The 17,934-nt window shown below is 36.2% G+C and overlaps 1 protein-coding gene across 5 annotated transcripts in view; it reads right to left on the bottom strand.

The window, feature by feature from the left end:
- The window catches only part of MEF2A (myocyte enhancer factor 2A), a 161,391-nt gene that overhangs the window by 125,629 nt on the left and 17,828 nt on the right, over positions 1–17,934 (bottom strand). For all 5 annotated transcript variants that reach the window (XM_047861761.1, XM_047861768.1, XM_047861763.1 and 2 more), the window contains exon 2: positions 372–457. The gene's annotated coding sequence lies outside the window, so the exon portion shown is untranslated. The remainder of the gene's footprint in view (positions 1–371; positions 458–17,934) is intronic.

The following is a 17,934-nucleotide window of genomic DNA, read 5'->3' as shown; positions in this document are numbered from 1 at the left end:
GTCACAGTAAATATGGACTACTTACTTTAGAATTTTTTTCTTTTGTGCTTGCTTTGGCAGCACATATACTAAAATTGGAACGACAGAATTTTTCCTTTTTTAAGTAAAGGTAATTGATATGGAAGATGAAGTAGGTAAGATGAAAAAGTATGGGGTTATCTTGGCAATACCAGAAAAAATATATGAGAAACTGTCACTGTATAATACAATAAACTCCAAGTAGACTTTACAAATTTCCTTAATTCATCTACAATAAACTCAAAATAAACTCCAAAAAGACTGCAATTCAAAGCTCACAAGACAGTCTGATTTTAAAAAAAGAAAAAATTCCATTATTTACTTCATAACATAGAAAAATGAAAATGTCTTACTAGAAATGATGTATCAGCAAAAAAGTGCACTTAATATGATCCTTGCAGAAAACTCTTCTTTGTTTCTTTTTCACAAAAGGCAATTCCTTAATAAAGAAAAAAATACGAGATGGGTTAGTGTTAACTCTAAAAAAGAATTAAATATACATTTCATCATTATAAATTCCAACTCTCAACACTATATGTCTGGCAGATAGCACCACAAATACATGCTGAATAATAGAAAAATAATTTATTAAAAGTAATTTGTTGCATTTGTCTAATAAAAACATAATGCTGGCCAGTTGAGAATTTCTAATGTCACTAACCCATTTTTTTCAAGAAGTATTACTTAAATGTTCAGTAATATTCTATGTACTGCTAGATTCACAAATTGGCTTCCTAGGTCCCATTTTCCTATCCTCCACTTAAGTTGATATGCTTTATATTTACTTGCTTATATTTATATGCTTATACTTACTATATTTACTGAATATGTTTTGCTAAAAGAGCTGAAAGTAGTCATTGTATTATGTTCTCATTTAGAAAATTATCAAAGGGTCAGTGACTTGCATTGCCATAAAATACATTTGTATTCAAATACAATGTGTATACTTGTAGCTTTCACTATCTTTTAAAGGGAACGATGGAATGAACATAATGAACATGAAATACCCAAAATGAACATTAAACTCATCACTGTCAATAATTCACATTTAAAAAAGGAACACTGGGGGCGCCTGGGTGGCTCAGTCGGTTAAGCGACCGACTTCGGCTCAGGTCATGATCTCACGGTCTATGAATTCAAGCCCTGCATTGGGCTCTGTGCTGACAGCTCAGAGCCTGGAGCCTGTTTCAGATTCTGTGTCTCCCTCTCTCTGACCCTCCCCCGTTGTTCATGCTCTGTCTCTCTCTGTCTCAAAAATAAATAAACGTTAAAAAAAAATTTTTTTTTTTTTTGAAATAAAAAAGGAACACTGGTCAATACTAACTACTGGATTAGTGCATAAGAAGTAATTCAGTTTGCTTGGAATAGTAGGAAGGCAGTTAGGTAAAAAAGGGAAAGATGGTAAAAGCACCCACCCATCTTCCTCACCCAGACTGGCCAGGATCAATTACGATGCTAATCCAGTAACTTAGAATTCCATGACTGGGTACTTCTACCAACCCCCAAATAAATCTGTTACATCAAATAAAAACAGTAATTTATCCACAGAAATACCAGTTTTTTGAATCTGATTCAGCAATATTAATTATTATGATACTGCAATTTTGTTTCTATTTGAAATGAATACCTCCTCTAGAGCCGGGGAAAAACACAAACTGCCGAATATTCTTTTTGTATTAATGAATTAAGTATTAAAGGCCTGAACTTTAAAACACACATACAGACATTTTTTTTTTTGTGCAAGGTTAAAAGGAGCTTGCTTTAAAAAGCCATTTCAGCTTTTATTCAATTACACTGAAATGTAGAAAAAACCTCCTTAAATACAGTTTCATCACCAACCAACTTCTATAATCCAAAAATCCAAAATGAAACTATTTTTCATGAATTCTCGATCTAAACAAAACTAAACATTTTTAAATGTATTTTAACACTAGCTTTGTGTGTCACAGAAGGAACTAAGGTTTAATTGGTCATTTACTGTCAAATTGCTAAACACAAATTTGATATATTCTGGTATATTTTCTTGTATCAAAAATTCACTCTCAATTCTATAAATAAACCGTTATTAATGATTTAGTTTTGTACACAGTTCTCAAATAGTTTCTTAAAGAAAATATTCCAAAAATCAAGTTCTTTTACTATAATCTATAATGAAACGCACTCTTACCCTCAAAATAAAACCAAAACTAAAATGCTAGTGCTACATTCAGTTATCATTAAATTTCATATACTGAACTCCAAATCTCATTGCTTCTGTCCAGACAAGAGCCAGATAACCTGTCCCTCCAAATGCTATCACTCCCAAATCTGGTTCCAACCAACCTCCTAGCTCCCTCCACTTCTAATTAACCAACATTGTTGTTAACCTGGACTACAAGCCACTGCCCAAAATGTCAAGCTCTGTAATTCTGTTCAAGTTTTTACCTCTGCTGGAAACAATCTTCCCCTGTCTCTAAAACAAATCTTTCCCAGTTTAATGGCATCTTCTGTGATAGCAACCTCAAGAATACCCTTACCATCAACATCACTTCCAGGGGGCAAAATTATTATAATTAGTTCTGTATCAGTCTCTTCTATTATACTCTATGCCTTTTTTAGAGAAGGAACTTCGTTCATTTTTGTATCTCCAATATCTAGTCAATAACTAGAATACAAGTCAATATAATCTATTCAGAAAATATTTACTGAGCATCCAATATATTCCAGGCACCTTTCTAGGTGATAGGGATAAGTCCCTATATCTATGCCTGGCCTCATGGAGCTTACATTCTACTGGGGAAGAACTACAATACACAGTGAATGAGGTATATATTATTGTATACAACAGGTTAGTAGAAAGTCCTTGAAAAGAAAAAAATAGAGCAAGGAATTAAGATCATAGGGAAGGGATTAAAATTTCAGAAAAGGTATCCAGGGAAGACCTAATGGGGTGATGATAATAAAAGCAACTGCAACAGCAGCAGCAGCAACATTTGAGTATTTACCATATACTAATCAGTATCCTAACTGCTTTAATGTATAACAGAGGTAAAGCCAACAATAATCTATTATCCTTAAAAGGAAATTGAGGGGCGCCTGGGTGGCGCAGTTGGTTAAGCGTCCGACTTCAGCCAGGTCACGATCTCGCGGTCCGTGAGTTCAAGCCCCGCGTCAGGCTCTGGGCTGATGGCTCAGAGCCTGGAGCCTGTTTCCGATTCTGTGTCTCCCTCTCTCTCTGCCCCTCCCCCGTTCATGCTTTGTCTCTCTCTGTCCCAAAAATAAATAAACGTTGGGGAAAAAAAAAAAAAAAAAAGGAAATTGAAATAGGAGTGCCTGGGTGGCTCAATCAGTTAAGCTTCGACTTCGGCTCAGGTCATGATCTCATGGTTCATGGGTTCTAGCCCCACGTTGGACTCTGTGTTGACAGCTCAGAACCTGAAGCCTGCTTCAGATTCTGTGTCTACTTCTCTCTCTGCCCGTCCCTCGCCTGTGCACACTCTCTCTCAAAAATAAACATTAAAAAAATAATAAAATAATTTAAAAAAAAGGAAACTGAAATACTAAGAAGGTACCTGCCAAGGTCACATAGCTAAGTTAGTCAAATGGTGTCGCTGGGATTTGAATCCAGGCATGCTTTTAAACAGCTGAACCCAGTTCATGCTTTTGTTAAATGAATTAAATACATGACAAAAATAAATGCATCCTGTATACAGCAATGGATTCAAAAGACAAAAAAGCAAATCTCAATGTCAGAGGATGGATATATTTGAGCAGCTTCAGTACATCAATACCTATATATGACAGGTACCCTGACAAATACAGGTGGGTGCTTGCATAAACAAGAATAATATATACTGATAATTTCTCAATAACTTTTAAAGTAAGACTTATATTTCCATATGATAATTACCAGAACTAAAACTTAAGACAGTATCACAAAAATCACATGGATAGGACATTAAAAAAAAAAACAAAACAAAACTTTAAAGAAGTACTCTGAAACAAATGAAACCTTTGAAGACACTATCATTTTAGTAATAGTTAAATGTCAAATATCGTAATTTATGCTGTGGCACAAGTCATTATCAACTTCCAATTTCCCATATTAACAAGAAGAGTTAAATGAAATGACTGAGATTCAAATTCCTCTTTTCAAATATCTCTACTACATTTTATGAAGCAAACAGGTAACACCTAATACAACTGCTGGTAATAACTGAAGACCTGAATGACCCAAGATAATTTGCTCCCTAATGCCTATCTCTTGCTATATTAGCTTGTTAATTAAATGCTTAATCAGTGAATGCCAATAAATTAGAAAGCAAAATGAAACCAAAGTGTTATAAGACATGGTATTAACATTCCTAGTTTCAAGTCTTAAGGACCTAAATTCCTAAGCATCTCCTCTAGTCTTGATTTAAAAAAATATAATTATGAAGGAAATTATGGCTTTATGTTTGAAGTTATCAAAATTTCACTGGATACCTCTGATCTGAGCATAATGAGTGTCTAAGATAAGAGGTTTTGGGGAGCCTGGGTGGCTCAGTCGGTTAAGCATCCGACTTCGGCTCAGGTCATGATCTCATGGTTCGTGAGTTGGAGCCCCACATCGCGCTTGGTGCTGACAGCTCAGAGCCTGGAGCCTGCTTCAGATTCTGTATCTCCCTCCCTCTCTGCCCCTCCCCACTCACCTCTGTCTCTCTTTCTCTCTTTCAAAAATATATAAACATTAAAAAAAAAAAAGAGGTTTCTATATGAAAACAAACAGCTTTAAAATCAATCCCGATGAAGAGAAAAATGAAACAGGAAAAAAACTTATCTACATCTATCTATTTATCTATAAAGTACAAATAAATATATATATAACAGTCTGTAAACACAATAAGTACTGCATATTTGCTCAAATATTAATTTCATTTTGTAATGAAAACTTAGGTTCGGCATCACTGGCGTTTTTAATTCAAGTGAGGGTCAGCTCTCACACATGGGCATCAAACTATTCATGCCTTAAAAAGATTTTCAGTACCAGCCATGATGTAGTAACTAAGTACCAGACATGCTCTCCCAATAAACTCAACTAGAAAACTGATCAGATATATAAAACTGGACACCAAGCAGCTGAGCACTGTGATACCTGAGAAAAGAAAAAGTGTCCCCTCAAATAGCTGTATGCAAGGTGTCAGGAGGGCTCTGCAGGAATGGGAAGCCAAGTATAATATCGTGGACTCAGTAAAAGAAACAGACATCGAAATTTCGGAAGACTGAAGTAATGGGAATTTGAAAGGCACAGTAGCAGGGAGGATGGAGTTTAAGAACAGAAAGCACTCCTGAAATCTGTAGAGGAGTTTCTAGAGCAGCTCTGCCCAAAAGAAACAACATGAACCTAAAATGTAATTTTAAATTGTCTAGTACATACATTTTAAAAGTAAATGAGGGGGGCACCTGGTTGGCTCAGTCACCCGACTCTTGATTTCAGCTCAAGTCATGATCTCACAGTTCATGGGTTCGAGCCCCGCATTGGGCCCTGTGCTGACAGCACAGAGCCTGCTTAGGCTTCTTTCTCTCTCTCTCTCTCTCTCTCTCTCTCTCTCTCTCTCTCTCAAAATAAATAAACTTAAAAAAAAAAAGTAAAATGAAGCAGGTAAAACTAATTTTAACATAATTCATTTAACCCAATGTGTTCAAAATATTATCATCTCAGGATATAACTGATATAAAAAGATATTTTACATTCTTTTTTTTCCCATAAGTTCTTGACAGTGTGTTTTACACTTACAGCATATTTAAATTGGAACTAACCACAATTCAAGCTCTCAATAGCCACAATGTGGCTAAATGCTACCATATACTCCACAATGCAGTTTTTGTTGAATAAAAACCTGTGCATGGTAAAGTGAAACTCTACAAGGTCAGGCAAGGAATAATGATCAGGCAGGCTCAAAAGTTCTCAAAGATTACATAAGACTGGGGGATGTGTAAGTTTCAACCAAAAAGGAGAAAAACCTCACTGAAACCTGGGGCAATCAGTAGAAATTGAAGCACAATTATCACTTAGTAGCTGTACTAAACTACTTCTAGAGCAAAGGCTACACTAGACCTGCCAGAACAAAGCTTAAAAACAAGCCTCAAAAGGTTCAAACAGATCTACAAGAAATGTAACACCCTGCCAAAACAAAATTAAAATCTCTCCAGGGGAAATCAACAAATCCAGACAACAGTATGATGAATGTCCAAGAGTCAATCAAAACTTACTAAACATAAGAAAATGGAGAAATGCACGACACATACTAGGGGGAAAATCTGACAGAAGAAACAGACCCAGGAACAAAAGAGATTAAATCTTTGAAGACATAAACTTTAAAATATTATGTTTATGGGGCTCTGGGTGGCTCAGTCGGTTAAGCATCCGACTTCAGCTCAGGCCGCGATCTCTCAGTTTGTGAGTTCCAGTCAGGCTCTGTGCTGACAGCTCAGAGCCTGGAGCCTGCTTCAGATTATGTGTTTCTGTCTCTCTCTGCCCTTCCCCTGCTCACACCCTATCTCTCAAAAATAAATAAAACAAGAAAGAAAAGAAAGAAAGAAAGAAAGAAAGAAAGAAAGAAAGAAAGAAAGAGAAAGATATGTATGAAAGGATTTGAAGAAAAAAACTATTTTTTAAAGAATCAATAAATGTTTAAATACGAGAAATGTAGTATCTCAAATAAAAAACCAACTGGATAGGTGCGCCTGGGTGGCTCAGTCGGTTAAGTGTCTGACTTCAGCCCGGGTCACGATCTCGCGGTCCATGAGTTCAAGCCCCGCATCGGGCTCTGGGCTGATGGCTCAGAGCCTGGAGCCTGCTTCCGATTCTGTCTCCCTCTCTCTCTGCCCCTCCCCCGTTCATGCTCTGTCTCTCTCTGTCTCAAAAATAAATGTTAAAAAAAAAAAATTAAAAAAAAAAAAACCAACTGGATAGATGTAGCAACAGATTAAAACAGTGCAGGAAAAAAAGACCCCTAACTTGAAAATATAAAAACAGAAAGCAAAGAAAAAAAAAAAAAAGAAACAAACAAACAAAAAATAGCATCAAGGACCTGTGAGAATATCAAGGGCAGTCTAAAAATGGTATAACTAGAGTCCTGGAAGGTTGGGGAGACAGAAAAAATATCTGAAGAAATAAGGACCAAAGAATTTCCAAATTTGACAAAAACTAAACCCATATTCAAGAGACTCAGTGAACAAAAAACAGGTTAAGCACAAGAAAAATCACACCAATTCATATAATAACCAAACTGCTGAATTCCAGTAATATAGACAAAATCTTAAAAGCGGCCAAAGTGGGGGAAAGACACATTACAAACAGAGGAACAAAGATAAGAATTACCAGGCTCTTTGTCAAAAACAATACAAACAAGTTTAAACAAAGAAAAAAAGCCTTTGAAGTGCTACAAAGAAAAAAAAAAACCTGCAAATCAAAATCTATACAAAGCAGTAATATGCTTCACAAAGGGCAAATAAAGACATTTTCAGACAAACAAAAGCTGAGAATGTGTCACCAGCAGGTATGCACTACAAGAAGACTGAAAATTCTTCAGGAAGAAAAAGGATAACAGAATTGTACAAGAGAGGGAACCCTAACGTAAGCTATAAACTCAGTTAATAAAAATGTACCAGGGGCACCTGGGTGGCTCAGTCGGTTAAGCATCCGACTTCAGCTCAGGTCATGATCTCACGGATCTCATGGGTTCGAGCCCCGCATCAGGCTCTGTGCTGACACATCAGGGCTGGAGCCTGCTTCAGATTCTGTGTCTCCCTCTCTCTCTGCCCCTCCCCTGCGCATGCTCTGTCTCTGTCTCTCAGAAATAAATGTAAAAAATAATAATAAAAAAAATTTTTAAAAATGTACCAATACCCCCTCACAAACTATAACAAATTTATCACACCAGTGCAAACTGTTACTAACAGGAGACACTGGGGGCCAAAGCAAAAGGGAGAATAGGGGAAGGGAAAGAGGAAAGTATATGGGAACTCTGTACTTTCAGCTCAGTTTTTCTGTTCTAAGAAATAACTTTATTAATTAAAAAAGAAACAGCAGAGGGTGCCTGGGTGGTTCAGTCAGTTAAGCGTCCAACTCTTTGGTTTCAGCTCAGGTGATGATCTCATGGTTTGTGGATTTGAACACAGAGCCTGCCTGGGATTCCCCCTTTCCTTTCTCTGCCCCTCCCCTGCTAGCTCTCTCTCAGTATAAACAAACTTTAAAAAATTAAATTAAAATAAAATAAAATAGAAATAGAAATAGAAACTTCTACACAAAGGAAGAACAAAAATGTGAAATGTTTACCATCTATTTTCTTATCTTTAATTTTTAAAAACATATTTGATTGTGTAAAGCAAAAGTGGCAGTAGCATACAATAACCTATAGAATAAAATGACAAAAATAGCACAAAGAATGAGAGGGAAAAAACTTAAAGTACACTGTACTAAGGATCTTTCATTATTCATAAAGTGATAAGTTCAAGATGCAAGCTGTAAAACCCTAGAGCAACTACTAAAAAAGAAACTAATAAAACTAATAAGCCAAGAAAGAGGTAAAATGAAATGCTAAAAAGTAAGCAATCCAAAAAAAAGGAAAACACAAAACAGAAAAAATTAAAAAAATATATAACAAAATAATAGACTTAAATCCAACTGTGTGAATAATGATATTAAATATGTATGATCTAAATGTCCCAATTAACAGGTAGAGACTATGACACTACACTGGAAGCAGAGACTGTCATATTGGATAAAGAGATGTACCCCACTTTAAATATGATATAGATAGATCAAACATAAAATACGAACGGATATACCATACAAACATTAATCACAAGAAAGGTGGAATACCTATATTAATAACAGACAAAGCAGGTCACAAGAGAAAGTATCTTACCAGCTATAAAGGGACATACATCATAATGCTTAATGTGTCAATTTATCAGAAATACAAAGTAATCCTAAATGTTTATTCAGTCAATAGCAGAGTTTCAAAACATGTGAAACACTGACAAAATTAAAAGGAGAAATAGATAAAATTATAATTATAGCTAGAAATTCAACAGTCTCTCACAATTAGTAAAACAAGCAGAGAGAAAATCAGTAAAGATATATATAACCTGAACAACACTATGAACCAGTGGAGTTGTTCATGTCTCTTGGTATAGTCAATAAGAGAGAATTTATGCTGGACCATAAAACAAGACACATAATAAATTTATTAGAGCTGAAATCACACTGAAAGGTTTTCTTTTTGAAGATCGGATTTGCTTTATTAAAGGATTCATGAATGGAGCGGCATCTCATCCAGCAAGCAGAGACGCATTCCCCAGAAAGTGTTTTCAGACCACAAAAGAATTAATGACCAGTAATAAAATTACATTGGAAAATTCCCCAGTTATTTGTAAATTAACACATTTCTAAATAACCCATAGGTTAAAGAACTCATGACGAAAATTTAAAAACACGTGGAACTAATGATAATAAAAACACATACCTAATTACATAGGGTGGAGCTAAGGATGCTTGGAAATTTATCTTTTAAGTATTTACGTTTGAAAAGAGTCAAGGTTTAACATTGGTGTTTTAAATTAGTTCCATCTTAAGAAGGTAGAGAAAAAGAACATTAAACTAAAAGCAGAGGTAAAGAAATAATACAAGTAGCAATTGGTGAAATGGATGACAAAAATAAATAAATAAATAAGAAACCAAAAGTTCATTCTTTGAAAAGAACCCCTAGCTAGGCTGGTACAGAAAAGAAGAAAGAAGACACAAATTACTAACATTAGAACTGAAAGAGAATACATTACTACAGATATTTCAAACATTAAATGCACATTAAGTTTGTAGTAAATACAATTTTTTGCCAATAAGTTTGACAAGTTAAATGAAATAAATGAAATTCCTTGAAACATGCACATTATCAAAAGACACAAAAAGAAAGCCTGAATAATCCTCCAATTCAGAAATTTTAATTCAAAATCAAAAGGCTTCCCACAAAGAAAATTCCAGACCCAGATGGCTTCCCTAGTGAATTCCTTAAACATCTACAATATCAGTCTTACACAAACTCTTTTAGGAAACAGAGGAAAAAGAAACACATTCTAACATATTTAATAAGGCCAGAATAATCCTGCGCAAGGCAAAGAAAATACATACTAATTATCACTCATTTATATAAGATGCAAATATTATTAATAAAATATAAGCAGGTCATATCCAGCAATATATAAAAAGTTAAATATCAATATAAATGGGGTTTGTCTTAGGAATGCAAGGTTGGTTTAGTTACATTGGTAACTTACTGTATTAACATTAAAAAAGAAAAAGTGATTAATTTCAAGAGGTAGAAAAAATATCTGTGCATGATTAAATACCCATTTGTGGGGCAGTAGAGGGGAACACCTCTCAACAAACTAGGACTGAAGGAATCTTCTTCAACCTAATGAAAGTCATCTACAAAAACCTACAGCTAATGATAAAGGACTGATTTTTTTTTTCCTGTATGATTATAAACAAAGGATGCACATGCTCACTATTTCTACCATTTTACTAAAGGTCTCAATAACTACAATACAACAGGGAGAAAAAAAAGGATCTAGATTGGAAAGGAAAGAAAGAAAACAGCTTCTACTCACATATGATATGACAACATATATAGGAAATCCCGAAAAACCTACAATAAAGTGGCTGGAAGTAAAAATGGGTTTTGCAAGGGTACAGGATACAAGATCAGTATTTTTTATATAAAGATTGTAATGTATTTTTTTTTAAAGTAGGCTCCATGCCCGACATGAGGCTTGAACTTACAACCATGATACTGAGTTACATGCTCTACCAACTGAGCCAGCCTTAGATCTATAGTTTTTAAATCAAATTTCTATATACCAATAATGACAAATGCACAGTTACACTTTTTAAAAATACTATTCAAGGGTGCCTGGGTGGCTCAGTCAGTTAAGTGTCCAACTTGGGGTCAGGTCATGATCTCAGGGCTCTTGGGTTCGAGCCCCACATCGGGCTCTGTGCTGACAGCTCAGAGCCTGGAGCCTGCTTTGGATTCTGTGTCTCCCTCACTCTCTCTGCTCCTCCCCACTCATGCTCTGTCTCTCTCTCTCAAAAATAAACAAACATTAAAAAAAATGTTTTAATACATAAAAATAAAAATACCATTCATCTGAGCATCAGGGATATGAAATATTTAAAGACAAATTTAACAATATATGTGCAAGACTATTATCCTGAATACTAAAAAACACTGAGAGAAATTAAGGAAGACATAAAAAAAAAAAAAAAAAAGGAACAATCATGTTCACAGATCCATACACTTAATATTACTATGATACTGCTTCTCTGCAAATTGATTTACAAATTCAAAACAATCCCAATCAAAATCCCAGCAAGTGTTCTTGCAGAAATTCACAATTAAAAATTTATAACACAGGGGAGCCTGGGTGGCTTAGTGGGTTAAGTGTCCAGTTTCGGCTCCAGTCACAATCTCGTGGTTTGTGAGTTCGAGCCCCGCATCGGGCACTGTGCTGACACCTCAGAGCCTGGAGCCTGCTTCAGATTCTGTGTCTCCCTCTCTCTTTGCCCCTCTCCCGCTGGTGCTCTGTCTCTGTCTCTCTCAAAAATAAACATTTAAGGGGCGCCTGGGTGGCGCAGTCGGTTAAGCGTCCGACTTCAGCCAGGTCACGATCTCGCGGTCCGCGAGTTCGAGCCCCGCGTCGGGCTCTGGGCTGATGGCTATGAGCCTGGAGCCTGTTTCCGATTCTGTGTCTCCCTCTCTCTCTGCCCCTCCCCCGTTCATGCTCTGTCTCTCTCTGTCCCAAAAATAAATAAACGTTGAAAAAAAACATTAAAAAAAAACATTAAAAAAAATTATAACATAACTAAAACAATTTTGAAAACAAAAGTTGGAAGATACAGCACGATGTTAACACACACACACACACACACACACACACACACACACACACACACCTAAATCAAAGGAATAGAGTGCAGAAGTAAATCCACACACATATGGTCATTTGATAGTCAACAAAGGCACTAAGGTAATTAAAATGAAAAAGCCTTATCAACAAATGGTACCAGAACAAATTAATGAATCTTGATATTACCTCACTAAAATTATTACCACTCACTAAAATTAATTCAAAATGGATCACAGACCTATGTGTAAAAATGAAACTATAAAACCTCCAGAAGTAAACACAAGACAAAAAAATATGACTGCCCCATGTAAAGCAAAGATTTATCAGACATACCACAAAAAGGCAAAATTGACAATTTTAGAAGGTCGACAAGCAGTACTTTATCAAAATTAAAACCTTGTTCTCTTTGAAAGACAACATTAAGGAGATAAAAATCAAGCCACATACTCAAAGAAACTAGTCAAAGTAAAATAATGAAAATAAGAAAAAAACTTCTATCTAGAATGTATAAAAATCTCTTACGGTTCCGTCATCAGAAGACAAACAACCCAATTAAAAATGGGTAAGGGGCACCTGGGTGGGTCAGTTGGTTAAGCATCTGACTCTTGATCTTGACTCAGCTCATGATGATCTCCTGGTTTGTGAGTTTGAGCCCCATGACAGGCTTTGTGCTAACAGCGCAGAGCCTGCCAGGGATTCTGTCTCTCCCTCTCTCTGCTCCTCCTCCACTCTCTGTCTCTCTCTCTCAAAATAAACTTTAAAAAAATGGGCAAAAGACTTGAACATTCACCAAAGAAAACAAATGAATACCCAGTAAGCAAATGACAAATGTTTAATATCTTTACTCATCAAAGAAATGCAAAACAAAACTATAATAAAATGCCAGTATATACCCACTAAAATGGCTAAACTTAAAAAAACTGACAATGCAGGGGTGCCAGGGTGGGTCAGTTGGTTGAGCGACCGACTTTGGCTCAGGTCATGATCTTACAGTCTGTGAGTTTGAGCCCCATGTCGGGCTCTGTGCTGACAGCTTGGAGCCTGGAGCCTGCTTATGATTCTGTGTCTCCCTCTCTCTCTGCCCCTCCCCCACTCATGCTCTGTCTCTGTCTCAGAAATAAACATTAAAAAATTTTTAAAAAAAAGAAAAAGCTGACAATGCAAAGTGTTGAAGATATGGAGAAACTGCAACTCTCATTGCTGGTGAACTGTAAAATCGTATTACTTTGGAAAACAGTTTCACAGTTTCTTATAAGGTAAAACATACACTTATCATGTGACCCAGAAATTTCATTCTTTGGTATTTATCCAAGAAAAATGGAAACATATGTCTACACAAAGGCTTGTACTCAAATGCAAGAGTAGCTTTATTCATTATAGCTCCAAACTTGGAGTGTCCAAGCAAGATGAATGGAGAAACTGGTGTAGACATATAATGAAATGCTAGGCAACTCTAAAAACAAACTACTCAAACTACTCAAACTACACACAAACATGGATGAATTGCAAAAACATTATGGGGGGGGAGGAGCCAGACACTGGTATCATTTAATATCTTATACTAGAACTGGGGAAAAAATTACTTAGGCCCTAAAAAAACAGATTTATGAACAAATAGATACTAAGTCACAAGAAAAATCTTTAAGTCAATAAAACTTCACAGAAGGAAGCATTTAAGAAAGTGATTCTAAGCAGGAAACCAGGGACTATTCCAATTAGAGGAACTAAGGAAAGATGACACAAACATGAGTAGGTATCAACAAAAAGAGCAAAGCAGAGTGTAGGGTGGACAGATGGGCAGAACACAATTACGCACTACCTTGAAAACAGGCAAGCACTTGAATTTAATATGACAAAAAAGGCAAAGATAAGAGAAAGGCCAGACTATCCTCTCAACTAGGATAATGCACAATTCCCACCTCAATGCTAAGTAAGGTTAAAAAGCTGGGTTCATATACAGTCCACTAAAACACAACCTATTGCATTCTTAGTGGACAAAGAAGATAGTATTGTGTCATCATGCAATAGTATACTAATGCCAAGAAATGCCCATTTTCCTCCTTGACCTTCCACCTTCATCTATTATCCTCCAAACTACCCATGAGGACCAAAATACCTCTTCACACAGCTTCTGTTTTACAAAAATACAAAAGAAAATAACTTTATTAAGAAATAATTAACATACCATATTAATTCACCCACTTAAGGAACACACTTGAATGTTTTTTTATATTCCAAGGTATGTGCAACCACTACCACTATCTAGTTCCAGAACATTTTCAACATGCCAGAAGAAATACAGTACTCATTAGCAGTCACTCCCCATTCCTTATCTCCACCTATACCTGCAACATTTACTTTTGTCTGCATAGATTTGCCTATTTTGTACATTTCACATAAATTAAACCATACAACATATGGTCTTTTGTGGCTTAGTTTGCTCAACAGTATTTTCAAGATCCATCCACTTTGTACCATGTATCCATACTTAATTCCTTTTTACTGCCAAATAATATTCTATTGTATGGAAATACAACATTTATTCATTCATCAATTAATGGACATTTGAGTTGTTTCCACTTTTTACCTATTATAATATTATGAACACTAGTACACAAGTTTCTGTGTGAATATATGTGTTCATTTTTTTTTAAGTTTATTTATTTTGAGAGAGAGAGAGGGATGGGGGAAGGGAGAAGTGGAGGGGCAGAGAGAGAGGGAGAAAGAAAGAATCCATGTTCATCACAGAGCTCGACACGGGGCTTGAACTCATAAACCATGAGATCATGACCTGAGCCCAAATCAAGAGTCGGACGCTTAACTGAACCACCCAGGCTCCCCTTTACATATTTAGAGTGTCTTCAGATTTTCTTTTCTATAATCTCACTTCACTACAGTAACACCCCCCCCCCCCCACAGTGATAGACATACCTGTTGTTATGCCACAGGTATAAATTAGGCACTTTAAGTAATTTACTACGACCTATTTTATTCTCCCAAATAACTTACCAACCCCCTCAATCTATAATGAGCAAGATTACTGACAGTTTTCACAATATTTAATATTTATTACATATCTGATAATACTGTCATTCTTCAAGTGAAGGATGTGACCTCTCAAATCCTGAAGATCCATTTGTTCTACCCCTTAACCTTACCTTAACGGCTAATACTCTCAGTATTCCTTCTCCCAGTTGAGAACCAACAGTCCTCAACTACCCACATTTCAATAACAAGAAGCACATTTTGTCCACACACCAAAACAACAGTAACAAAAAAAGTTTAAAGATCAGCATATTGTAAAATGTGACACTAAGTAGTTAAAATAATAGCCACATAAATACCAGTTTGGTTAAACAGTCTGGTAAACCAGTAAAGTCAAACAGATGTCCATTATTAATATAGATGTTGGCCAGAATCTAGAAAAGCTTGGACACTGTGTTCATGATATTCTGCAACTTCCTGAAGTTTTGAACTGGGAAGAGGCCTTAGAAAGGTCTTTTTAGCGACACAAATTCTAAAGCTTATAGAAATGAAATGGAATCCAGGTGTAAAATCCAGACTACCAATCTAACCCATATTAAAATAGGATTCTCCCTATTTAAAACAAACAACAAAAACACCTGAACAAATGGAAATGAAGAAATCCAGAAGAAAAGGGCCAAACCTATAAAAGGGATTATGAGATACAAGCTTCTAGTTACAAAATAAGTAAGTCACAGAGATGAAAAACACAGCATAGGTAATAAGATATATCAATAAGATGGTAATAACCATCTTGGTGACAAGATGGTAACTACACCTATCGTGCTGAACACTGAGTAATGTATAGAACTGCTGAACACCTATTGCATACTAGAGCTAATATAACACTGTATGTGAATTGTATTTCAAATATATAAAGTTTCCATTGCAAACAACAAAAAGGGAAAGAAAAAAGGTCTTAAAGTTACCATGAAAGATGGACACCATAACTTGTGATTTCTCTTGAAAGTTATTTGATACCTCTAAAGTGCCTGATTCTGATACCCCTTCTTAAGTGAAAGAGAACTGGGAAAAGTTATAACTACTGCCCTAAGAACTGCACATTATCTACAACATAACCTAGAATAATTGTGGCAATTATAAACTACTATAATACTTTACTTCTCTGCTAAGTAGATCCATGGTTACACGTGTCAAAATTTCATCTCACAGCAGAAAAAAAACGTTAAGAACTACTGATCTGGACCAGAAGGAGTAGAGATGTCTTAAAGGCATTGTTTTAAAAGCCTAGTTCAATCCCGATCCTAGGTTTTACACTTTACAAAGGGTCATTTGAAAGACAGGAATTTAAAGATTCATTTACGGGGCGCCTGGGTGGCTCAGTTGGTTGAGCGTCTGACTTCGGCTCAGGTCATTATCTCGCGGCTTGTGGGTTCGAGCCCCACGTCAGGCTCTGTGCTGTCAGCTAGGAGCCTGGAGCCTGCTTCGGATTCTGTGTCTCCTTCTCTCTCTGCCCCTCCCCCACTTGTGCTCGGTCTCTCTCTGTCTCTCAAAAATAAATAAATGTAACAAAAAAATTTTTAAAGATTCATTTACATTTACCAAGAACCTACAAGAAAAGAATGCAGGAACTAACACACCACCATAAAAATCTTCAATGCAGCATGTATGGGTTTACTGCCCTTAGTATAAGATCAAACACGGTAACTACAGTAAGACAGATACAAAGTACTATTGGATTTCAAAAGAAAAAATTTTTTAATTGGAAAGAACCTGTTTTTTTATGGAGAGCAGAGCCTTGGAAAGGAGACTAAGAAGTGGGATGCAGAAGATACACAGGAAAACAAGAAAAGACATCTTTACCTATGCCTTCTACCTGAAAGGTATGTATCCCCACCAATTCCCTTCAAACAATCAAATTAAAGAATGAGCCTAGCATTGTGCTTTTTAAAAAAGTGTTGCTGGGGAGAATTGTTTAAGGAACTAAGCTTTAGTAAAAAAGAAAAAAGACACACACATTAGCATTATTATCCTGTATGGGCATATTACAGAAGGCACTGGTTACTTCCATGCTTAAAAACTCTCAACAGCTCTTCCTTAACTATAAAAAGCAAAGTCCAAACTGCTCAATATTCAAGATGGTCTCCAATCTGGCCTCAAGCCCTCTTTCCTACTTTACTTCCTTTTTTTTTTTTTTTAATGTTTATTTATTTTTGACAGACACACAGAGCATGAGCATGGGAGGGGCCGAGAGATGGGGAGACACAGAATCCAAAGCAGGCTCCAGGCTCCAAGCTGTTAGCACAGAGCCCAATGTGGGGCTCGAAGTCACAAACCATGAGATCATGACCTGAGCCAAAGTCAGATGCCCAACAGACTGAACCATCCAGGCACCCCCACCACACTTCACTTCTGAAAAGCCTTACTTTTGTTCTGAAAAGCCAAACTAAGTCTGATACATACCTCTAAGTTTCCTGTCTTAGTTCCTTTGCTCCAATTGTTTGCTCTATGTGGAGTATCTTCCGTATCTCTGACAATTAAACTTGACATTCAACTCAAATATCAATTCTTCCATGAAGCAGCCCCCCCCCCCCCGTCACTTCTGAACTTTTCTTCCCTGAACTCCCTAATTCATTCACTGAGTCTAAGATTTACACATCACTTGGTAATTAGCACGGCACAGCAATTAGTGGGAATTTTACCCTACCGAAGCCATTATCTCCTAGAAGCAAATAGCTATATCTCATAGGTGTTTTTATTTCAGAACCAATAATACAAAAACAACAGTTAAAGCACTGATAACAGATAAGGGATAGTCCAAAAGAGGGAGTGAAGGATCAGAGCCATGGACATTGCTTTGGGGCTACCATATTTACCAGTCAAAAGAAAAAGGGGAAGGCAATAAAAAGAAAATGTACAAAGTGCATGACAAGTCATTATTTAAGATTTGTAGAAACTATGGAAAAACAAATGAAAGCTTATAAATGAGGATCCAAAGAC

The sequence above is a fragment of the Prionailurus viverrinus genome, chromosome B3 (assembly GCF_022837055.1).
Source record: "Prionailurus viverrinus isolate Anna chromosome B3, UM_Priviv_1.0, whole genome shotgun sequence".
Taxonomy (NCBI): domain Eukaryota; kingdom Metazoa; phylum Chordata; class Mammalia; order Carnivora; family Felidae; genus Prionailurus; species Prionailurus viverrinus.
Note: the sequence above shows the minus strand (reverse complement) of the source record. Positions and strands in the feature narration are given on the sequence as shown.